The 25,923-nt window shown below is 36.2% G+C and overlaps 2 long non-coding RNA genes across 2 annotated transcripts in view; one reads left to right on the forward strand and one right to left on the reverse strand.

Moving 5' to 3' along the window:
• Positions 1–24,266, forward strand: part of LOC121072573 — a 47,757-nt gene extending 23,491 nt beyond the window's left edge. The window contains exon 3 of the long non-coding RNA XR_005821317.1: positions 24,099–24,266. This is a non-coding gene — a long non-coding RNA (uncharacterized LOC121072573). The remainder of the gene's footprint in view (positions 1–24,098) is intronic.
• On the reverse strand, positions 14–24,967 carry LOC121072572. The gene is made up of 3 exons (XR_005821316.1): positions 24,925–24,967; positions 1,259–1,356; positions 14–669 (listed from the first exon to the last, which is right to left on the reverse strand). It is a non-coding gene; the product is annotated as an uncharacterized LOC121072572 (long non-coding RNA).
• Between the last annotated feature and the right edge of the window lie 956 nt (positions 24,968–25,923).

Below are 25,923 nucleotides of genomic sequence, written 5' to 3' on the forward strand. Positions count from 1 at the left end.
TGCTGCTCAATTCCCTTTGAATTTTAATGAATAATAACTTGCTTGAAAATAAAGGACACTTTTAATGCATCCAGCAATGATTAAGTAGGTTAATCGCAGGTAATAAATATATTTTTATTGATATCTGGATGACTACACTTGCATTGTCTTCCAGAAGTATGCTATTCTCATTTGAATTATATACTTTAATATGTCAACTAATTATATATATGTTCCATCCTTAATTTAAAAAAATAAAATAATAATAATTAAAAAAAAAAAATCAAGTTAGGCAGAATTTCATCAAACCCAATTTTCCTCAAGTCACAGGGGTAAAGCTTGGCGTGACCTAAATGGAAGCTACGTCCATTCTGCATTCTGAGGCATAGGAGCTCTCCGTTTACGTTAAGATTTGTTTTGCAAAACAGAGGATGCAGCGCTAGAAACTAAGTATTAGTTAAAAGGGCAGGAAGAAATCAGGGAAAAGAAAAGCAATGCTAACCCAGGGCAGCGTTAACCCATGCAGAGTTCATCTTCTCATGGCATGCTGGCTCACAGGCATCCTCCCAGGTGAGCTGGAAGGCTTTAGGCTGCTGTTGGCCCCAGCGTTAAAAGCCAGACCTTCTTCAGAGCAATCCCTTTTCTCATCAGTAGAGAGAAACCGCAGGTCCTGTGGAGTTCTTTGTTCTCCTGATTCAATAAAAGTTGCATAAATATCTTTAACCTTCTGAGATGGAGTTGCCAAGCAGTCCCTGTGCCCCACTATCATGTAAAAGAATGTTGGAAATGCTGGACTCCTTTGTGTGACTCTCATAAACATTACACTCATTTAAATGGTGAGTGATAACCCCCCCCACACACGCAAGTTAAAATATGAGTGTAAAGGTGTCTGAGATTCCCTGAAGCAAAGGAATTAGAGCCCCTAAGATACTGAAATAAATTTTGCTGCCCCATCCCCGCCTAGTCTAACCTCTGGTGAGATCTGGCTTGTTGGAACTTGGGTATCACCTGCAGGCCGAGAGTCTGTACCATGATGCTCTGGACCCATGATCAGGGGGGAAAAAAAAAAAATCAGACTGTCATCTTAAGTTTTAATTTTGCTTGGTGTTAAGTCTCTGCAATGTTCACTTAAACTTAGCTGTTTATGCAAATATGCCTGCTAGTGAATTCATTTTCTGTAATATTAATGGAAAGGGAGCACAAAGGGTACAATCGGTCTACGTTAATTTCAAAATTCAAATAAATGATTGTGCATAGGTTGTTTTTCTTCAGTACTCACCATTTCTAATTAGGATGCAATATGACATGTCGTTTTCACATTTCATATGCTGCATATTTCAAGTAGCAAATCTAGACTCTCGAGATGATGGCTGGCAACTCGAGAGAAAGAAAAACATAAACAACTAGGAGAAAGAAATTGAATATAATAAAAATAATGTTGAAAATATTCCAAGGCTAAGTCAATTCAGAAATATGTTCAAAATATGGAGTGTGAACATTGGCTTTCTGTAATACAAATGGAATCGATGCAAGCAGAATATTGACTACAGATTAAGCTCGCCTTATCGATAAAGAACTTTTGCAATCTCCATCTTCTGGGGTATCCATCATGTGGTTCCTGTCAATCCTAAAAAAATCTTTCCATCATTAGTGAGGTTCCATTTTTCACTTCAGCTGTCTGAAAACAAAGTTTCTCATCAAGCAAGTTCCTAAAGAAACATACCTTTTTTCCTTTTCTTCAGCTATTACAATATCAACTGATTAATATCAGTTTCTTCAGCACTATTGAAGAAAAAAGTCTATTTATTAAATAATAGCATTATACTGAAGGCATAATGCAGGTAAAATTAAAAAGACACAGAGGACTGTGAAAGAAAATCTAAAATTATGTAACAAAACATAAATACCATAAAAAGAGTGAAAGAAGTGTCTTCTATAAAGAATATGCAGTACATATTCCAAAATACATATCTATAAATGGAATAAAAATAGCAAAGCTAATATGGTATTCAGCTCATTCTGCTCCTACAATTAACTGGTTGATCTAGCACACATTTAAAAAAATAATATTTCCATTTGGCAGCTAACAGATGCTAGTGGAAGGAACATAGCCAAACAGTGAGTTTGTGGTTATTTCAAGTCAACAACGAACTATTTTAGTTGTAGATGGGTCATAAGAGCTAGAACAAAGCAACAAACCATGCATTTTCCAAACCGGCAGCAATGGCAGTTCTATCACGAAATGGCAGAGCTCTTCTAATCAGAGCTAAGTGGGACTTAGCAGCCCTTCTTTCACAGGTATGGTTAATTTTGTCAGAAGTTGCCTTACAGATGTATCAGGAAAGAGTAGTGCTGTCAATGACCTGAAGGCTAGATTCAGATCAGAAGCTCGTTTGACATATAATAAAAAGCCACAAATGGAAAAACTGAACAAATAAACTGCAACATCCTTTTACCTTGTACATGAAACAATAGATCAACCTGCTTTCAATAGTTCAAGTTCAAACTCTGTACCCCAAGCAGGCATGAGAAATCACATCATTTAAATAATAGTGGTCTCCATTTATACCTTTAGAAATGCTCTCTTTAATCCTGTAATCTCAAGTATAGGAATTGTTTGTTTGATTTTTTACTACATATTCTAAGATAGTTATTGTTAATGCTTAAGAAGACATCAAATGCTTCAGTAACATCAAGGCTAATTGCTCATTTCATTAGCTTGTTCTCAAAGTTGCACAAGTTGTACTCAATACAGCAGTAATACTGCTTTTTTCAAGGTATGTAATTGACAGTTTAATAAATTGACAGAATTATGCTTTTCCCTGAAGAGAAAGAAAATAAGAAAATGTTGGAAAAATATTAAGAATGGAGAAGTTAATAACAAACTTCAATGTGTTGTGCAATACTCAAATAACAGAGATTTCACTTTACCATTAGAAGGGTTAGTTCTTGAAAACTGTCCTGGAAGATAAAATCCTTGAAGAAAGCAGACGTGCATTGCTAAGTTGGTACAGATTGGGTGATCATGAGAGACATCTCTCCCACACACTCCATTCAGGGTGACTTTGAGGCTTGTTTTGCTCTCATCTCAGTGGCAACTCAAAAGCGTTAGGTACCATCAAAGAGTTTCCACCACATCCAGAACTCTTCCTAGAAGCATTTGTCCATTTGAGAATGTCTCTTCCTTGTAGACTTCCCTGTCACTAAGTATTCCTGTACATATGCTAAAAGGTTCTTGTTCAGACTTTTAAAAAAAAAAAATCAGCTTTGAATCTCATCTAGTAATGGAATACGCTATTAACATGACAAAAGCAAACTTCATGTATTATAAAACTATGCACCACTGTGATTATTTAGAAATACAATATGCCTATAAGTGCATTTAAATTACAGTAAGCAAAACAGCACTTTATGAAGAGTTGGGTGGTGTTGGGTTTGGGGTGATTTTTCTTTTTAATGGACTGAACCACCCACTGAAAGATTTCTGGTTTCTTGGATGATTCATTAATGCTTCCTTCATTTTCCAATTTCTATGGGACCATCTGGCCCATCTTTGTAGAAAGGCATTTAGCTGTAAATATATTTTACAGTCTTTCTCAATTTAAAAGTAGTTGCCCAGCTGCTTCACAGAAACTGTCAGCAATTGGTAAACTCCTCCGAATTGCCAGCCTTCATTAGTAATCCAATCAGGATGTAGTTTAAAATACTGCAAATCAGATTATGCTCCATTGGACAGGAATTGGAGTGACATGATGTGCTGGGTTATCTTATTTTGCATCTGTGATTGCCTTTAATCCAGGAGATGCATGCACTTTCTTTTGAAGAGAGGGCACTTAGGCTGAGATTGGCTGTGCCTATGCATGTATGTGGTTATGTATGTACGTTCCCCAGAAACGAGTACTGTACTGGTTTTACCTGTCTGATTGAATCACATTCGATGTCAGGCATTGGTATTATGAGTTATATGCAGTATTGGCTATGCTTTTGAGTTCCTCTTTTTATCTGGTTTAGATTAATTAGAACTTTAAATTGATGTTTTCTGGTTTCAGTGGATTTTAGATCGTCTCTTTATTTCTCCTTATTATCTTCTGTACTATCAAAATTATATTTCTTTAACAGCTAGCCATGCTTACCGATAATAAGATTAAAATGTGGAGGTAAGGCAATAAGGCTGGCACTTGGCACTTGACTTAAAGAAATTAAACAATTTCTTTAGTAGGTAACTTCTGCATTCGTGTAAGACTGGTACAATATGCAGGTGAGAATATTTGTAAGAAGAACAATCTCATTATTTTTTACACCTAGAGAATCTTATGCGTTAGAGACCAAGCTGTACAAGGACCTGGACAGACAAAGAATTCTGTATTTATTTATAAGGCATAAGTATTGCCTAAATAAATACATTAAAAAAAAAAAAAAAAAAAGCACTTTATACTGAACTGTATATTCTTTGGGCTGTTAATTTCATAGTATTAGATTTTCTGATGGTACAACTCATATGAGTCAGTGAAGAAGTAAAGTTAATCCTGTCTAGTTAACTGGTATTTTCTACGGTACTTTTCTCTATGTTACACTCAAAAGTAACTCTGAACTTTGTGCTTTATACAGGTATTCTGTGTTACTCATTACTATAATAAAAGAAAATGGGGTACCCAATACCTGCTACACAGTTATAGAAATATCATCATTTGTTAAAAGCTGAAAAGTCTTTTGGTTTCTATCAGTCAGATGCAATCATGTATTATAGAGCTTTTATCAATTGTAATTTTTGTGTCTCTAATTAGGTGATCCTGCAGGAACATCTCTGAAACTATGAAGGGATCATGAAAACTTTATGTAAAAAGTTCTATGAAACATTAATACACTACTTCCAGTTGAACCAAAGATTTCCTTGGTGTGAGAAGTAAAGAGAAATGTTAACAGACTAATGCAATGCCAGAGAAGTTTGTCTAGTCCTTGTTTTTAAGAGGAATTTAGAAATAGGTAATAATGTGAAGATAGATTCTGACAGACAGGCCTATACAAAGTAGAAAAAGAAGACAATCGTGTCTTTGAGATCTATTCAGTTGACAGGACAGAGGAAGAACATGTAAGTGAGTGGAGGAGAGAGAGACAGAAATTGTTTGGGGAGTTGAAATCATTAAAATAGCACTTCACTGGTTTTGTCCAATCTGTAACTGAATAGTAATAAAAAGTACTAAAACCAGATGTCTTGGTGATATGCAAAGATTCAGGTTTAGTGAGTATCTTCTACTCTTGGAAGATAATATGATAATGAATCTATTTTCCAACACAAAGGAAAATCATCTTACAGTTTATTGTGCAAACCATTTTCATCTTTCAAGTAATATTTTTGGTAGGCATTAGGGAAGAAATTACAGAGTGCTAGAAGTGACAAGTATCCATTATCGGATGTTTGGGAGGGGTAATTTTCCTTAATTAAATACATTGTTTATGGAATCATTGGCACTCAGTGGAAAGTTTCAAGATAGCTACTTTTCTCTTAGACAGTTGCATGGAATTATTTGAGTGTGTTTGGTTACTTTATTAAATTCAGAAAGCTCTGCTCTTTTTGAATTTCATGTATCTCTCCATTTGTCTACTATCAATGTGATCTGTGAAGACTTTGGCTTTTCAACTAAATACCCCAGTTCAGTTCCTTGCAGGCATAGTTTGAAGACTCATCCTAGTGGATAATTACGTATTTCATGGCATTTTTATGAGTCTTTGCTTCATAGCTTGCGGATGCCTAAATTTTCTATGCTTTACAGTCCATGAAATAAAAGGGTTGTGTTGCAGTACGTTTATACAGCTTATACATATAGCCTGAATGCTAATTTTTGAGAACTGAAATTGTAGAGAAGTGGCATAGTTTTCATCTTCTGGTAGTGAGGTTGGAATGACTCTACTGAAGCGAATGGAACTGTGCTAATGAAAAGCCTTTGAAAATCTGGTCAGTTCCTAAATACAGCATAGCTCCCAGTGGAATTTCCTCTAATCACAACAGCATTAGAAATTAATCTATATGTCTTCATATATTTCTGTTGACAATGAGAGTACTAAACACAGACTATTCAAGCAAAATAAACAGTAATGTACAACAGTTTTTCCACAACTGAAAAACTAATATGTGAAGTAGTGATTACATAGATATGAACTCAGCTATCAGAGAAGTAAGTAAAAGGGAAATGAAAAATGGTACATGAAGGGAAGAATTGGAAAAGGAGGAAGATGCAGCTCAGCTGTCATCTCCAAAAAATGATCCAGAGGAATAGCTGCTGTCAATTCTCAAGTGTGAGAAAAACAGCTCCCATATTCATGTGAAGACTGCTATCGTTCTGTCCTTGTCTTGTTTAAATATTAGGCTTACTTTTGTTTAACTATTCAGTAAAGAGCAGTTATAAAATTTCATTCCTGCTAGATTTGGTGATTGATTCTTTATTCAGATCTTCATAAAATATCCACCAAGATCTACCACTGAGTTAGCTCTTTTGACTGGTAATACTGACAGTTTTATTAATTTAAGTGCAAAAGAGAGTGTGATGTTTGTATTCAGAAATCCATAGTTAAAACCCCATGTTTTCTATGTTATTAGTTGATACTGCTATGGATAAAGTCTATACACTGGATATGTAGGATATATTCCCTAGCTCTGGCGTAGAATCCCTCAGTGATTTCACTTTCATAAATGATTGTTGGGTAAATCTCAGAGACTTCATAATTCTTCTCTTTTTCTCTTCTGGTCTCTTCCTGATTTCTGTCTTTCACTCCACCTACATAAGCAGTAGGAAAATGAGATAAAAGGATCAGTGGCATGATATTCGTTCTTCCACATCAACTTCTGCTCCAGTTGCAACGTTTAACTCATGAATTAGGTATTATTTAGCCTTAAGAGCTCTCTATAATATTTAAGTGCAAAATACACACATACATATTTATAAGTATTTATAGATTTATGTATAGTTTGTTTAGCAGTTGGTCTTCAGCAAAGCTTTTGTGGATATACAAAAATCCACGGACATTTACTTGAGAAAAAGAAAAGAGGGTTATACTATACAGTTTGATTCAAAGTAAAATTCTCTTAAAGACAGCTAAGAAAATGAAATGCATGTTTCTATTGCAATCTAGAACCAATCCTTAGAGAGATCTCTCTATGAAAGTGACATTCTCAGTCACCTTTAGAAGATGAGCAGTAACTAATTAGTTAGTTCTGTTTTGATCCATTTTATGGGGGTTCAACTCTGTCATGAGAGAACCTCAGTTCTTCTGTTACTCGATAAATGCAATGCTGGAATGCTTTGTCTAAACATTATATGAAATATATATATATATAGCTTATAACTTCCTAGTATATAGCTTATAACTTCCTAGTATTTTCACTGGACTTCATAAGAAAATGTGCAGTATTTTGGCACTTCTTTCAGCCATAACCAAACATCACAAAACATAAAAAGGAAAATAATCCAACAAGAAGTTATGCAGAACTTGAAATTAAAATATTTTACCTGGTAAAGATGCAAATCACTGATTGTTTTAAATGATTCTTCTGTATTTTGCTGGTCAAGTAAATGGAACTAGCAGAACAAGATTTGGAGTAGGCTGCATTTTGATGACTAAAATGATAAACTGGTATTCTGGAGGAGGAGATGAGCTCTAACTTGACCAATAGTTCAGCTGAAAGTCTGAAATATTAAATTTCAACATCATTTCCTCTTTGTTTATGGACCACTTAAAAAGGGGTTCTAATCCCAGGTGACTTCTAGTGATAAAAAATATTTCAAAGCAAATGAAAAGGGCATACATTGTATCACTTGCAGCTGCAAAAGTCTAAGGGACTGCAAATGAGAAATAAAAGCATAACTATTCAGTGACTGAAAGCATGTCACTAGACACAACAGTGACTCCGATCCTGGTGTATAAATGGGGAGAAAACAAAGCAGCTTTAGAATTTTGGACATGGACTCTGTAAGAATTATTTGACTAAAATAATAAATTAAAAAACAACTTCATAATGTGTTTTTCCAACCTAACCCTTGATCTGCTTGGGCTTTATTTTTGGACTTTTTACTTTGTGTTTTCAATTAGTGTTTATGAGTCTATTTTACAAAACTACTCATTTTTCTGGTCTGTATTTTTAAAATGATACATTAAAAGTCAATATAAAAATCTACAGGAGAACCATAAATTTTAAGTAAACTAAACATCTAAAGTTAATTTAGTATTCAAGGTTTGGTTTGAACCTGTGACACTTTGAAAAAAAAATCTGAGTCTAAACCATACACAACAGGACACACATTGATTTTTGTGTTTTCCATTTTACATAGTGGACATTGATTTGCATTCCTAATAAGGCCATTAATAACAGAGTGAGAGGAAGGGTAATAGTCATCTGGTATATCTGTAATAAGTAGGAATATCAGTCATTAACTATTAAGCCTGTAGTCACTTTCTGAGTACAAAACTCTAGGTGCCCTTTTAGTGTACACAAATTGAAAGAGTATAGTACAAAAGAAATTTTTATGATTTTTTTTTTAGTGGTCTTAATAAAAAATGATGCTTACATCAGATAGATAATATTTATCTATGCCTGAAGTAAGATGACAATTAAGTAACCTTAATTTAAAGAAATATTTTTATTGAAAATTTTCTTCACTGGGGAAAACATGGGTGAAATATGGTGGAAATTCAATGGTGAAGTGCATTGCAATTTAATTGGCTAATTTAATTCAATGAGATAGCAAATGTGAATTACAAAAGTGAAAAATAGTAGGTCAGAACCTCTGTCTACTCAGCGTACTTTAATATAAGTAATAATGGTGGCGCTACCAGCTGGAGGGCAGGAAGGATCCACCTGAATTTGGGCTTTGGGGTTCTAGGAAGTGCTGAGGAAAATTGATTAGTGGATAGGAAACCGATGATATGAAAAGATGTGTTGTCATGTGGTTACCATCACAGCATAGCCAGGAATAAAATTTAACACTAGAAAACACAGCTACTAATGGTGTACATGTAGAAAAGCACCAAACTTAACACATTCACTTTCATCAAAAATCATGCATGTGTTACCAGTCTCCCTGTTGTATGTCCACTTGTATGATTTTTCAATACAAAGATACGCGAGAGACACTAACATGTAGTTTGAGCTCTAAGTAGCAGTTTTGTAAGTATGAAATAATTGAATCATATACCAACCTATTTCATACAAATATTAAATGGATAAAATATTACATAGATGAAATTACAGATCACCCCTGACATAATTATTAACTTGTATATTCTCCATAATTCCATTAATTTATCCAATATAAGCTCTTCGTTAGTCATTCTCTCTGCAGAGGGTCAAGGATAGAAAGTAGCAAAGAAATATCAGTCTAGGAAATAGTCTTCTTCCTAAGGATGAGGTCTATCAATTAAAATCTTAAAACTCATTTATTATTTACTATTTTTGTCTGTTGGACACCGTACAGAAACAGCTGGCTTGCTTATAGTGCCACAAACTCCCAAAAGTCTCTTGCATAATTTCTTTCCAATTTATTTTTTATGGTTCCTTAACAAATGCTGTCATTCCATGTTGGGCACAACAATTATATCTCTCCTGAAACACTTTGGCATGCTCCACTGGGAAAGCATAGTCATTCCCTTCTATGGAGAACGTTGCTGTCTTGTGTTTACTGCTCCCCATGCAGTCCCGTCCTTTCTGGCTGGCTCAGTGGTTCCCTTTCAAGCACTTTCATAAGTATTTCAAATCAAAGTAATGGTGGATCTGATCATTGCTTTATGATCCTTCTGTATCCCTGTGAGTCTCAATTCTCATGGTTACAGAAGCATGCTCCCTGGTTTCTTTTGTCCATCATTTTCATCCAGTCATTGTATTCTTGCCATCAGTAAGTAAGGGAGAACATAAGCTGCTCTCTAAAATGATCACAGAATTCAGGCTGTGCTTTATCTACCTATTGACCTATCTACCTACTGATTTAAATGTTTGTCAAAACCAAGTCCAGACATTAGCCAATGTATCTGTAACCACAAAGATCTTGACACTATGGGAGGTCAAGGTTTACTTAAGGTCTAACCACGATAGTACCTTTATGCTGTTGAAGCAAAATAATACCTGGTCAGAGACTTGTCATGTGCCCACCTTTTGATTCTACATTATAAGAAAAAAAAATGTTTTAGATGTTTTTGATAGCTTCCTGAGCTTTCTGGTCTTTCCTCCTATGCCTTCACACAGTTTGAACAATTTCAGAAGAATTCAATGTCAAGGATGTTGCCACTTCTGAAAACTGCACACCTGCCACTTTCAGAGTATCCATGCAGTTGTCTACTGCCACCTGTAGTACAAGCTCTTTAATATTGAAGTCATCCAAAAGGTCGCCATAATAGTTTAAATAGGAGTGCCTCTTTTCCACACCTGCAAACATCAGTGCAGACCCTGTTTGACCTGTCAGCTCTGTACAGCCACGATCAGTTCCCTTGGGTTTCTTGCCTACTCACCATCATTTCAAACCCTTTTTAATAGGAATTCTTAATAAGATTCACAACTTAAAGACATTTGCAACAAAACAAAATTATAAGTTAGTAATGAAGCTGATAGCACCCAGAAGTGTCTCTTTCCCCAAGGGTGGCTGTTTGTGCTAAACTTCCTCCCAGGCCTTGTCTCTGCGAGCTTGATGAGACTAGTCCAATAAACGATGAATATCCTGTGGCATCTCAAGTTTCTGTCATTCTCTGGTTAGCCACTGATAAAGTTTGAAGACAAAGCAAGGGCAAAGGGGATGACCTGTGTGAATAAAGAGTTGCCTTGCTCTTGGTGAGGCAGAGAGAGCAAGGTTTGGTATCTCGTTGGAACCAATAACCCTCTCCTGCTGACCATATTTTTCTTCCCTGTTTTTTCAAGAGCACAATGATCCTTCCTAGTCTTCAACTCTAGCATCCCTGCATATATGATGATAAAGGCATTTTTCAAGAAGAGGTTGCTTTCTTTCCTTGCCTCTGTTCCTACTTTCCCATTTCAGAGAACATGCTCTCTCTACAGTCCTTCTCAGTTTTTCCCTCTTAAGATTGTTGTTCTGATTTCTGATCAATAATTCCTCTCCACGTATCTCATGTCAATTAAGCACAGTGAGTAAACACGCTTTTGGTACAGAATTACTTCTGTAGTTTGAGTAATGTTTGTCTTCATGTAACAGAGTTTGAATGAATTATTAGTTTGCATAACTGATGAAATTTTCTGAAATGTTATCAGCATATGCTCAAAAAATAATTGGCTTTTTAATTTCTTCAGTACCCTATAATCTTCGAGGAAATCAGAGAAGGATCGTGTATTTAGGATGTGTGTGTATGCACGAAGCTTCTGTTACTTACACTCTAGAAAAATCTCAAAATTCATTTCATTTTCATTTCCACATTTTAAGAGATTACATGTTATACTGGCATACATGCTTGGGAAAATAACTTGCTCTTGAGTTAAGTGTCCAGGTATAAATCAGTTTGACATATTCTGTCTCCATGGTTAGGAATGGCATTGAAAGGAAGGTAACATAATTTTAAAGTTAAAGAATAATATGGGCCACGGCAACTGAGACAGTAATGAGTAAAAATTTATATTCATTGTGCAAACTTGAATATAAATGAAGCCATATCTGAGAAAAGAATCTGAGAAAAAAGCTAACATCCAGCATCAGTTCATATTTGCTCTTTGAAGTCTGATTTTGTCCACAGAAAATGAAGAAAATAAACTGTGAATGCGTTTTTCTGGTGATCAGTTTTTCAGCTGTTGACAATTCCAGGTTTTTACCTGTTAATACACTGTGTCAAGTATATATTTAAATACATGTAATTGGAGATCAGGAAGATTCCTTTTAATCTTTCTTACCTTCATTGCCAAGCGTAATGCTTCAGTGTTAGTGACATGCATATTGCTGTTGAAATCAGCAGGGTAGAAAGAATCAAACCAAGGAGACACCACTTCACATCCCAGGATGTTCTGCTTTATTAAAAGAGAATCTCGGGGAAGCAGGTTTAACTGAGAATTGACAGTGCTGTAGCAAAACTGCCAAAACCTTTACTTTTACACAACATTTAACATGACCTTTTTTACTGTATGGTAGAGGAGCTGATATCTGAGATTGAATACAACCACAGCTCCAAAAGTTGGGTAGGAATACTAAGCTGTGTGTACATATTCCATTTGCAGATTGCCATGCTGTCATGGTAAAATCATCTTTGTTATCCTCAGCCCAATGCCCTCTGACCATATTCTTTCAGATATTCCTCAGGTGGAGGGTTTAATGTATAACACAAACTTACTTACTTGAAGTGACTTGAATTTACCCACTATTTGGATTTAGCAGAGTGGTAGAGCAATGAATCGAAATCACAGCAAAAGTATAAATTACACAAAGCAGTGTAGCAACTGCAATATACAGCTGAATCACAATACAAATGTAAATTTCATTACAAGTCTCTAAAATATTGTCACCAACAAGATGCTGCACATCCCCAATTGGCAGGAAGGAGTATGTGAGTTAAAACCAACTTGATTCTAGTGCTGTTGTTTTTTTGTTGTTGTTTTTTGTTTTTTTCTGTTTGATTTTCATACTTTTATGCTGGGCTGAGCCATGTATATTTTCCCATACTGGTCTGACTAACTCAGGAAGACATGTTTGTATTCCTTTCATTAATTCAGGGACAAACAGTTACGCAGCCAGTTGATTTTCTCAGCTGATGTAGCTGAGAAATAATAAATAATAAACACTGCTCTCTGGCTCCCTGAGTGTTAGGAGTATTCCTTTGTACTAGCTGTGGTCAGTCACCCTGTATGTTCTTCCCTGAACTTTATGAGGACATTGCCCTTGCCCATCTCCTCAAAGCCATCTTCCACTGTAGTGGTTCACTGGTTCAACATATTTTTTCTCAAATTCTAGGTGCAATAGACCCTGACCTCCTTCACTTTCAACACAGAGGTTTCCGTCTTCTTCCAGCTGCTGTCTTTACTATCGGGTCACAAACACCTGTTACAATAGTTTTGTCCAGTAACAAGTAAGTTAGTTCATATTGTGAGCAACTGAAGTAAATAGGGAACCAGATCTAGGATCTTAGCAGAATTAGGCTCCCTCCTTTCTCAGGTATCTATTGCACAGCATTTAGCACAATGCAGCTAGAGTGACGGAAATCTTTGGGCTGATCCCTAATCAAAAATAACAATGATGAAATTATCAAGTGTAAAAATAAAAAATGAGAGTCTCTCTCTCTTTTTTTTTTTTTTTTCTGACTGATATTGGCTGGTTTATGTGGTTGCAGGGCAGCAAAAGCTTTGCCATTTGTGGCAAATTGTTGATTTCATACGTTGCAGCTGTGTTTGCCTGGAGTTGCAACTCTCACAGCTTCCTGCAAGCTTGTAGCAGGATCTGTGCAGGGAGAAAAAGCAATGGTAAATGTTGCATGAAACTATACCTGTTATCTGCACATCCAGTATGTCACAGGATGCAGTGACCATCCACATCAGCAGCATTTGATGCGTGCTTGGTGCAGGATCATGTTACAGGTGGGGGACTAAGTTTGTCACCAGTCTCCCCATATACTCCCAGATGGACACAGAGGTTCGGGATTCGTGCTTTTGTGTTGTTTAGTGGATAGGTGTCATGGAACATTATGCTGTCTGCTGTTACCAAGGAAACTTGGGATACAGATTTTAGAAACTGCCTAGGAAAGAATTAATGAGCAGTTAACTTAGTTTCAGATCTAGCTGAGCGAAACTATTTGTGTGAAAAAAGAGGGTTCATCCACACCAAAAACCTTTAGCAAAACCTTGATTAAGGTTCTTTTTCAGGGTTACCTAACTGATTGCTTTGAAAGATATTCCCCCAAATTGTAGTATTTTATTTCATATTTTTCTAATACATTGAACCTTAGAAATGTTAAAATCAAAAATATTTTCACTGAAGGAAGGCTTTAAAAAAATAAGGCTGAGAAGGACCATGTTGTCTTCTAGTCCATTTCTTTGCCCTAGGAGAGGAGCTGTTACAGCTGAACAGTTTTTGTCTGATGCTAGTCTAATCAACTCTTGAAAATATAGATCCCTCCACTTAGTCACCTTAATTCCTTCTTTATGCTGTCAGTGATAGGTTTCTCTAATGTAAACCTCCATTGCTGCATTTTATGCACATCACTTCCACCGTATTCCCCAATGGGTATGGAAGACAATTTATTACTACCTTTGCCAGAGTAATGTCCTATATCTGTGGCTTGTGCTCCTTTGTCTTCATTTTTCCATTCAAGAGAGAACAATTCTCTCCAAATTTCCTTTGATTTCAATTCAGTCTATCCACACAAAGTCACTATAAACAAACAACTGCTACTCTTGGAGCAACCTTTACTGAGAGCTGTGAGAATATTCTAGATTCCTTTTTGTGGGAAGGAAAAGCCAAGCATCCAGTCTAATAGGGTGCATTGCAAACCCAACAAAGAAAATTCAAGAAAGTTCCATAACTGACTGAATTAATGGAGAACATTTTTCAAATATCCTGATTATGTCAGGATACCATTATCACAGGTAAATGTGATTCTTTCTGCTTCTTGTATCTACATTGGGTGGATTATTTTTATTTGCTCTTCATTTTTATTGTTACCTGCTTTCAGTTAGCATCTTATTTTTGAAAACTCATTTTTACATCAGAGCATATAGTTATGTGGAAACATTATCCCTCATCGTTACAGCTCAATTATAAGTGGGATGTTTGTTCTCGAACAAATCATATTGAAGAAAATATTACCAGGAGTTAAATCATAACTAAGCATATTTGCACTTGAGGTACATGTTCTACAGTCTCTCTTTTTGCAGAATAAAAGATGGCCTACTTTTCCTAACGTTGCTATTAATAATAGTTTTCTGAAGTTGCCTTTAAAAATAATGTTGTGCACTTCTTTGCAGGAGTTTATAGCAAATTAAGAAAATCCCATAAGAAGTCAGTTATTTAATTCCGGCAACATATGAAACAATGAAAGGTTTGCAAACCACAGGTTTGTTTTCCTATGTAGATTCTGAGATGTGCACCATTGTAGGCATGGGTAGAAGCCTCTTACAGTTAGGGAGACAAATTCCTTCAACAGACTCTCTGGGTTATTAGAGAATCTCCAAGTCTATCTCATTGTTCCCAAGACTTAATCTCACTAGTCTGCTACGTGTTAATTACTACTGAGAACTAGTATTTTTCCATCCTGAATTGCACATGTAGGAGCACTGCTCTACACTTTTAGTTTGATGAAGAAAAGAATTTGTTCAGCTATTGCCAAGGAGACAATGCCAGAAAAAAGAACCCCTTTTTAATTGTGCAAGCTTTAGTCAACACAAAATTACTAGTCTAAGTCAAGGAAAGCAAACAGTTCCTGTCCTTGCCATGCCACATATCAGTGACAAACAGTATCACCTTCACCCAAAAGGAGCATGGTCTGCTCATCCAGGATGCACAAGGGTATAAAATATCCACACCAATCCTATTCAAAAGGAGGGAATAGACCCTAGAGCTGTAGTACAGCAGGAATGTTGTTCTTTCCTTGAATTCTGTCTGCTGTATGTAGTAGGGTATGGCTTACTAGAAGAAAATTATTAAATGGGCACTTGACAATCATGGAAGCTCTTCAGAATGTTCTAATATCTGCTTGAGTTGTACTGATACTCAAGCACAGTTTAACAACCTAAAAGAAATTACAGTTTTAAAAAGAGAAGTGGATAATTTTCTGAAATACAGGAAGAAAAAAAAAAAAGAAAAAAAAGAAAAAAAAAAGATTGGGAAAATATCTTTAAGCTCAAAAAAACCCTGTCTGTCTGGCAAAACTTATGTGACTGGAGTTTATTACTCATATTCTTGAAGGTCTGCACTGCCCAGGTATTTTTGGTTCACTTGCTTCTTCTTGAACTGGCACACATCACCTGTTTAAAGCAGCTATTGCAAAGCAAACCAAACCTGTGACATTTAGCAGCAATAAGAATTTGTTCTCATGGTGGGAGGAACTAGGCAAAAAAGCCTTTTCTTTAGTCAGTTATATGGGACCCACACCCTCCTCAATTGCTCAATCTGAGAGCACTTTTTTCCCAAGAATGTCATTTGAACTAAGTTTCTTTTCAATTCAGAAGCAAGAAAAATAAAAATTGAATCAAAAGTGAGAAACATAATTTTCACGTTAACTGCACTGTCCATTGCTGACTATTAAGCACCAGTTTAATTTTCATTGGTCAATGAAACTGAGAGACTGTGTTGAATAAAATTAGCTGTCTGTGTTCCAGTAGCAATGTCCTTTCACTTTATATTTGTATATGCTAAGGCAGAATGCAAGTTTATACTGTGTAAATATTTATTTCATTCATGTAATGGTCTGATCTATAAATTAGTGAATATATCTTTTCACCTCTGTTTTGTAGTCAACTTGTGTACTGTTTTACACTGTGAACATACTCTGTTGGTCATTTTTCTACTGAATTAAGATTAAAATAATGTGCAATCATTTATCCACATAACCTGCTGACTCATTCTAAAGAGAAAGTATGCAGCAAGGCTTTCTCACTAAATTGGGATCATCTCTGACAGGACCCTCTGTACCTTGCATGCATTTGGGTTGTAGTCTCACAGAGGTCTATGACACCATGTATTACTGTTTAAACTGCTCATAGTTTCAATTAAACAAGGTTTCATCCCTTTTGTGAACTGCAGTTATATCTTATTCTTGGTTATTTTTTCACACAGTTCCCTGTGAAGAAAGAATGAAGTGGTATCAGCAGTTTTCATACACACGTACTTTTCTTTTTGTGGACACCCCTTTTTCCCATTTCTTATAGTTCCCAGAATAATATAAACATCTCAGCATATTAGAGTGAAATACTCAGAGTATTAGGGTGCAATGGAAAGAGCTAAAGTTATGAAACATCCCCTAAAATTAAAGAACTAATAGCTTTTTTTGAGCCCTTAAGATATGTACATTAACCTCTAAAGAGAAGAGCAGTCTTTCCCTCTGAAGTTGAGAGAGAACCTTTCTTCATCTTTAAAAACTGAATGGCGATTTTCACCATAATATTCTGAAATGTATACATATATATTGTTAGTGCTATGTGACTAGTTTGCATTCCAGAATTGTGCATTTTTTTACTGCTCAGTAAATTTAAGGCAAACTAACCTGTTTAGAGCCTGCAGTGTAAAAAATATATAATTCTTTACATTTCTCATTTGCATTAATTGCTAACAAACAAACTGTTCTTTTAAGTACAAGGTCAGGCTAATGGTGAAACTAGGTATGTATCTAATTGTGCATATCGTTTTACAGATACACTTCAGCAGCACAGTATAGTCTAAATATATATCATTGTTCTCTCTATGTAAATTCTTAAACCATTGTGAAAGTATTGCCGTGTAATGGTTTATGCATATTTACTATAAGTATTATGTATCTATTTACAAACTTATTTTGTCTGCATCTAATGTATAAAGACACAAATTCCAAGTAAAAAGGAATGAAAGAAGGTAACCTTTTCATGGCTCCCAAGTTGGCACCTCTTCCAGTAAATAAATAAATAAATAATGCAAAGTAGTAAAAACATTTTATCTTTTATGTAAGTAGCAAGAAAAACTCAAAACTCATATTCAGTTCCTTGTATCTGCACCTGCAATCTACACTTGGAGAACCCTAGTGACTTCTATAAACGTTGGTTAGCAGGTGAAAGCATTTAAAAGTCTTGAAAAAGCAACAGATATCTGGCAGTCACCCTGTCCCATGACATGTGAGTGAAAACATTATTAAGGTTATTTTCTTAATGAAAGAAACAGTTTCAGTGTTCACTCTGCATACCTAAAGTAAACCAATTTAAAAATTTCATGACTATCAAGAATGACTACTGGCAGAAAGGTAGGAAATTCTCGAAGAGAGAAAAGAAAACCTTGGTTCGATTCACAAAAAAAAATAGTATATATATATATAAATCTGGAAAATACATAATGATAATAGCAATAATAATGTTGGAGAGATTTGAGTCTCATTCCTCTTTCCTCCTAGTAAATTCTTATCCTGGAGCAGATTTTCATGATAGGCAAAAAAATTAAACAGGTAATTTTCCTGCCTACAATAACCTTAAACTTGATGCAGAGGCAGAAGGGAAACAAAGGAATCAAGTGCCTAAGTGACCTCTGAAATAGGAAGTCTTAAAAGCAAAGTTACAGTGCATTGCACTGGAGGTAATGGCAGCAAAATCTCTTTTTTTTTGTTTTTTGTTTGTTTGTTTAGCAATTCCATTAAGTGCTAGTCAAACACTTGCCTGTCCAATTGATCTGTGTTTTTCTCTTCTTTGTGCTTATCGTACCAAGATATTAGTTGTCAAAGCCAGCAAAAGCACAAGGCTCTTAGCGGAAAACACTTGCTCTAGAACAAGGAAGGTGGGAATGAAGAAAGCCAAGTCAAGCTTCTGGAATTTATTCTGGTAGCGGCCTGCGGCAGCATATGAGTTTAATAGGAGTTTAACTGAACTCTTCTTGAGGAAAGAAAGGAAATTCTGGTGAAAGCCTGGAACTGTAAGAGGTTGTCAGGGACACAAATTTAGTTGATGAAACGTTATGCCACAAACCTTGCTCATTACTAACAACATGAAACAGAGAACATGCTGCAGGATGAACCAAAGTAGTATTCTCTCTACTGATTTTATTCAGTCTGAGTGGCTTTGCACCTATCAGAGCTGGTCCCTTCTAAATGAACAGTGCCACAGGTGTTGTGTGCTGTTCATAGGTTTCCAGAAAAGGAGGTCTTACCATACGTGAAGAATAACATTTGGAAAAGAATTATGCTCCCAGCAGTCAGCAGGTTATCTTTACACTAAGAATACTTTTACCAGTAATGATATCCCTAGGACCAAGAGTCATTTGTTGTCCTAAAAACCAGAGATTATGGGTACTTCTGCCACAAGAAAGCTCCTTCCCCAAGCAGGCACGCAGATACAGGACAGGCATAATAGCAGAGTGATAAAAATCTTGAGGTGATACAATGGAATGAGGAAGTTAGAACAGTTTGTCTTAGTACTGTCATCCAACAATACTTCATAACCCAAAGGACATGGTTTTAATCAGTGGGTCTGAAATGTAAATGAAGCAAATTCTGACAGCCTTTGATCAAAGGCAAAGAGAAGGATGGAAAGCTTCTCAGATAAGTCTCTAAGGGAGCAGTCAGAGTTAGTCAGATAAACAGAACAAAAGTAAAATATATTCATATCCCAAATTTGACTAAATTTAGCTTTGACAAAAGAACCCAGAGGTAGCCTTAAGCCAATGTAATTAACTGGTTAAGAAAGTAGCAGTGGGCTAATACTTTTTGGTGGCAGACTTTCTGCCCACTGAGAACCTGTCTGATAAGGTGTGGGCTACAGAGATGACACCATCAAAGGGATTTTGAACCCTTTGATGGGTGCCGAGAGACACAGTTTCTAAATGGGTATTCAGTTACTTACTGATTGGTAATTCAGAAGAATCAGGTTAATACTTTCAGCTCAGAAAACTCTGAATTAGAGATGGCTGACTTAAGATTCATTAAAAAAGCAATCAGCTGGAGTCAGACTTTGAAGCTCTTTGGTTTTTGCAGAAAGGAAGAAAAGGCATGTTAAGATGTAAGTCCCATAGCAGTTTTCTTTCCAGCAATGGACAGCAATTCATTACTACCATTAAGTGACAAACTAAATACACATCAGAATCTCACGGTGATGGATGGTATCCCACAAAATTATCCGTTTCCTTTGTTAAAAACAAAACAAACACAAGAGCTTGTGTTATTTCATTCATTTTGAACAATTTACTGTGGGAAATAGATGTGATTGAATTGGTTGCATAATGATCAAAGTCATTGCTCCATTTTTAAACTGTAAGTTTGGAAAAAAAGTAGACTTCAGTTAGCATTTAACTGACATGCAGTACTGAAATGTCATCAATTTCTAAATAACTGATTTAAATATTATTGTAAGCTTGTAAACAGGACATTTTATACACTGTATTTGTGGAAGTCACTGTTAGAATCACCTGGTCTTGCTACAGAGCATATTCTGTATGTTCTAGCTCTGATCAGGCATTTTCCAAGTTGTGAAAGTGAGACCATTGCAGAGACTGGGTGTGGTTTCAAAATGTTCAGGAGGGCTATGTGTAGGATTTTCACAAAAATCTCTGATTGCCTTCCAAAGCTTTCAACAGCCTGCTAAGCTGGCAAATAGGCTGCAGAGGTGGGTGTCTGAGGACTTTCAGGTTCCTCTTGGGCCCAGTAGCCAGGCCACTGATAATCGAGGGCTTCCTTCAGCTCCTTGACTTCCTTACACCTGCTTAGACAACTAGCAGCACAAGAAACCTTAGGAGATGAAAGCTGATAAATGATTTTTCTTAGTTTCCTTGCTGGCTATCAATGAGCTGTAGAAAGAAAACCTGACCAGACTCTTCTGGTCAGATTAACAGAAACATAGTGACATTCTTCTGTCTCAAGTCTCTGGTGGGCAGCAGGGAAACCAAGCTGAATTATACAGCACTTTTAATCAACAGCTGCCAGGACAGGGGTTTGCCATCTGGCAGGCAAAGACTGCAGGCTGCTTATATGATTTGGAGAACTTCAAATTTCATTCTTTCTCAATCAAAATACATTTTCATTAAGATTTTTAGGAGCTTAGATTTTTGGTCTTAATCTGGGACGAGACATCTTTGGCCACTATTTATAAATTTAACCCCTGTGTATCCATTATTCAGAAGTAACATCATTCCTAGGAATCCTCACAGTTAAGAACAGGTCCACACACTGCTTCATAATTCACTCATCAGTCCTAAACATGTCTGTAATTTAACAAATGATTTTTTTTTGATGATCATGTCACAACGATCATCCCAATGTCACAACATTTGGTTTTGTGAAACGTTACTAAGGGTGTTTCTTTGATTTTGTGTTGTGGGTCTTGTCCATCCCCCTCCCCCCAACTGTACTGTTGTGCCTTTGAAAATACAGTAAATCTTAAATTATTTTGATAACACTTGGGAGAATATATAGTGACTCACTTAACTAATTATAAAACATTTCTTTCAGGATAAAAGAGGTATGGGAAATACATTATTAATATTTCTCCAATATTCATTAATGAATCTTCCAGTATACATTTAATAATAAATGGGCATTTACTGAGAGAAGTTCACTTCTAGTTTTAGAAAAAATGTTCATAAGAGAAAAGTCATAATGTACCTGCTAACATCACTTTCTTTATGTTAGAAAAATCCTTTTGCATTGTTCCTTAGTATTAGAACACTGCATATTTCAGAAAGTGAGAGTGGCTGTGAAGCAATACGAATAGGGTACTCTTGACATTAAAATAGGTTGTAAATCTGTAGACAAATCAAAAGAACTGTCTCTGAATCACAAATTTTTTGTCCCAATCCTGGGGACAGGGGAAAGTCCCTCACTGATTTTAGTAATCATTAGATTTTGGCTTAATGCCCACTTCAAGGATTTGAGCACTCAGAATTGTAAAAATAATATAAAGCATATCTACCTTTACAATATTATTTCACTGACCTTTAAAATGATTTCAGATGGGCCTAGTTTTTTCAAAATTTGGAGTACCCCTGCTGAAGATAATGAAAGTTATAGGAACGTCTTCTACATAAGTATATAAATGTAGATGTAGAGCCTACCCTGCAAACAGTAAGAATATTCTTAATTTCTGTGTAGCTAATGGAACTCAAAATACACAGTTTTGCAGGTTCATAAACGCATTCAAGGTCAAGTGCAACATTTTAGTCATCAAATAAATATAAGTACTGAAGATACTTCTATCTTCTGCCTTAAAAAAAAAAAATCACTGGGTTCAGTTTTAAGAGAACAAGCGTGATGTGATTTAAACTGTTTGGCTCAGAGTCTTCAGATTACCTTTCTTCTACTCTAGACAATATTTTTTCCATGGCAGCTGGATCATAAACTATATATTTTTCCTTTTGTAGTTTACTCTCCATTTACTTGAGTACTTCATAACTCACTCTATATTTGTCTTGTGGAAGGAACATGTCATCAACATGCTAGAGATCACACTTGGGAATAGTGCATATATATTTCATGTGGCTATCTAAAATACACAACTCTCAAGCTCGCTGTGCTTTTTTCATGTTTTATAAATTCACTAGTCCTGGTGTAAATACTTTTGCATACCACTAAGGCACTGGATTTTCCTTTGGACAGTTGTCTGTCTGTCTTCTACAGAGAGAATATAGAGAATATTTGTTTGATATTCACTTAGGCTTCAATTTTTATTTCTGCTTGAATGAACATTTTTAAGAAGACCAATGCCTTTTCTAGAATAGACCTTCAGAAAACTGGATAATAATTAGATTATTAAAAAAAAATAAAAATCCATCTCAATTAAAGAAAAAAGTCAGAACTGGAGAAAGAAAACTTGCACACCAATTTTGGATCCAAGCGTGTTTCAAGTAAAAGAAGCTCAGAGTTACCGTGGACTTTAGTGAGCAGAAATGGGCAAAACAAGATGACAAAAGCTGAGGTGTAAGTTACAGAGCCACATAGTAGCTCAAATTAGGAGTATGTCAATCTTTAGGAACAGACCTATGTAGAGGCTGACTGCAGCTGTGGAGGATAGCTCTGGAGACTCCACTTGCAGAGTGATATAGATACAGCCAGGCAGGACATTTCTTCCTGTAAGGAAAAAAGCTTACAGAGAAAATAAGAGTTCATCCTGAAAGCAATAAGACTATCTGAATGCTCAAGGTCAATTGAGTAACCAGCACTGCCTAGTTTCCAGAATATATGAACAAACAATTTGGCATGAGTAGAAACTACATCTACTCCTTTGTAGCCTTTGTCTTAGAGGAGCTCAGTATATATGGTAGGATCATTTATCACTGCTTCCTACAACTCCAAACAACTCTGGAGATCTGTAGACAAATCAAAAGAACTGTCTCTGAATCCCTAATGTTGTGCCCCAATCCTGGGGACAGTAGAAAGTTTGACTGCAGTTTTGAGTTAATTTACAATATGTTGGCTTTAACTTGTTTAAAACTAAACATCAGAGCTAGAAGAAATAAAAAATAAAATAGGCTCAGATTAAACTGGGGGATTTATTCCCTGATTTTATGTTGTAGAGAGTTAAGAGCAGTAAACAGGAGTGAGTTAAAAATAATAGTAATAAAAATAAAAATCTCTACCATAAAGCACACTTGCTTTTTTTTTTTTTTTTTAATATCATTTGAGAACAGCTATTTGGTTAGTAAGAATGGTGGATGTAACTGATTCTTTTCAGCTCTAACTTTCATTAAACTTCATATTCATTTACATGATTGGAATATCAAACTCTATTCCAAAAATCCTTGGGGGAGGCTCTGCAAATACTTTCTAAAGTATCTACAAAAGAAAAGCAAGGGTATTATTAGCAATCTTAAATTCTCTATATAGGCTATCATATCTCCAGAGGAAAATTGTCAGGGTGGCACCTCAAGGAAAGCTGAAAGTCATCACTGTGTTATTAGGATCACAAAAATTTGAGATCATGAAAAATTTTAGTGTAGAAAGTGTTTTCTCATATTTTCAGAATGTTTTACTTTTTAATTGAGCACAATTTCCAGCTGTCATCCTCAGCATTCCTCCATTCTCAGCTGTTGTTTCATAAATGGCTAGAGAATGCTCTTTCACTATTTAGTACTAATTAATTTTGTTAATTAAATGTCACCCTGCTTTTTTCCTTATTAGATGTTTTGTACCAAAATAGTTCCCAGGACATTGCTGCTAAAATCACTAAAGATTAAAAAGAAAGGATGGAAATTGAATGTGCAAGCACTAGAGAATTCATTAAATGCATTGTAAGACTTGCAAATGCCTCTTGACAAGCAGGGTGGGAACTATAAGACACTTTCCTCCAAGGATGAGTTAATAGGCTAGCCAGTTATGTCAAATGTTTTGGTGGTGAGCAATAGTATCACAAACTGCTCAGCTCAAGAGCCAGTGTCAACATGTAATCCTATTCTGAAATTTCTCATTATAGCAATTACATTGACTGGGAATTTCCTCATATTAATTTCATAAAACCAGTGGGCAAACATCTTGTTATTTCTTTTTCCTTTTAGATCTAAAGTAGCAAGTGCACACGGGAAGAAAATGAGAAAGACAGGCTTTGTCTTTCTCCAATTTGTTGGCTGCTCACCCATCCCTTAAAAAAAGTCTTGGATTCCTTTTTGGGGGCATGTCAATGTGTGTAAGTAGGAGCTGGCAAGTTGCCACGTTTAGATGATCATTGCTTTTTGAACCCCTACGTAGCCTATGGCACAGTGTACCACATATGTTAATAATGTTCCTTTGTATCGCTGGAGGGTTTTTGCTATCTTTTGCTGGCACAATACCCAAGTAAGGACCAATTGTATTAACACAGAAAACTGCCAGTGAGGAATGTAGTCCAGGATATTATCAGGAGAAACATGCAATCCTTATTGATTTCTTGACACTAACATTAATAACAGAGGCAAGGTTTCCTATAAGTCTCTCAGGTTTCAGTCAGCACATTCAGTCTGTTCTGCTTGCCATTCATCCTTCTCAAAGACTTTGAGGGGAGCAGGGAGAGAGAGGGTAAATGCACCCCGTTGTGTTCGAACAGAACCCTTCTGCTTAGGTTTTCTCAGCTGACCAGGCATGTGACTGGGAAATGCTGCATGCTCTGTGCCAGGCACCGACCCAGGAGAAACATCTGCTGGGCTTGGGTACAGGTTCAGATGATGCCGGAATGAAGCCCCAGATTTCTGTCCACTTTCATGGGTACTGAATGAAGGTATTGGTGCAGGATGTTTTTCTCAATCCCTTTCACTTGTGTATATGCTTGAAAGTCACAGGGAGGACCTGGTTTGTCAAAGGCGATATGGCTAGGAGTTACCACACATAAGCTAAACCTGTACTACTTACCCATATCATGTTCAGCCTGTGCTAACCATTTCCAGGCAGCATCTGGAAATGTTCAAAAAAGGTTATATGGTGAACGCAATTAGGGTTTATATGGCTGAGCTCACTAAAACATTGTAATTCAACATTAATTCCACGTAGAGCCTCTCTTGCTATACAAAGCCTCTTTTTCTCCTCCCACCCTCACATAGATCAAGATTTCATGTGGAAAAAAAATCTATCTTGCAAATACAGTAGAGGTCAACCCATGTCCTTTCCAAGACAGGATTTAATTTAGATTTGCTTCATGAACTTTGTAAAATTTAAATATGCATGTACAGAGACAGTCTTGTGACTGCTAATCCTGTTGTGTTAGTTTTTTAGCTATTTTAGTTAGAGTATTATTTAATAAAGTGCATGCAAGACTTCTCTTGTCTGTTTCTTTAAGAGTAAAAAGCTCTCAGTTACTATTTAGGGAACATAGACACAGAGACAGAGCAATGAGAGTGTTTTCTGATACCAGTGAGAAACTGCTGTGATTTAACCCGGCCAGCAGCTAAACACCACACAGCCGTTCGCTCACCCTCCCCCCTCCCTCTCTGGGTTGGGGGACAGAAATGGGAAAGTGAAGCCTGTGAGTTGAGATAAAGACAGTTTATTAAGACAGGAAAATAATAATAATAATAATAATAATAATAATAATAATAATAATAATAGTAATAATAGTAATAGTAATAATAATAATAACGTGTATGAAACAAGTGATGCACAATGCAATTGCTCACCACCTGCTGACCGATGCCCAGCCTATCCCTGAGCAGCTGGCCCCCCCCACCCCAGCTAGCCACCCACATATATTGTTCAACATGACGTCAGATGGTATGGAATACCCCTTTGGCCAGTTTGGGTCAGCTGTCCTGGGTCTGTCCCCTCCCAGCTCCTGCTGCACCCCTAGCCTGCCCGCTGGCAGGACTGAGCAAGAAGCTGAAAAGTCCTTGGCTTGGTGTAAGCACTGCTCTGCAT

The sequence above is a fragment of the Cygnus olor genome, chromosome 6 (genome assembly GCF_009769625.2).
Source record: "Cygnus olor isolate bCygOlo1 chromosome 6, bCygOlo1.pri.v2, whole genome shotgun sequence".
NCBI lineage: Eukaryota > Metazoa > Chordata > Aves > Anseriformes > Anatidae > Cygnus > Cygnus olor.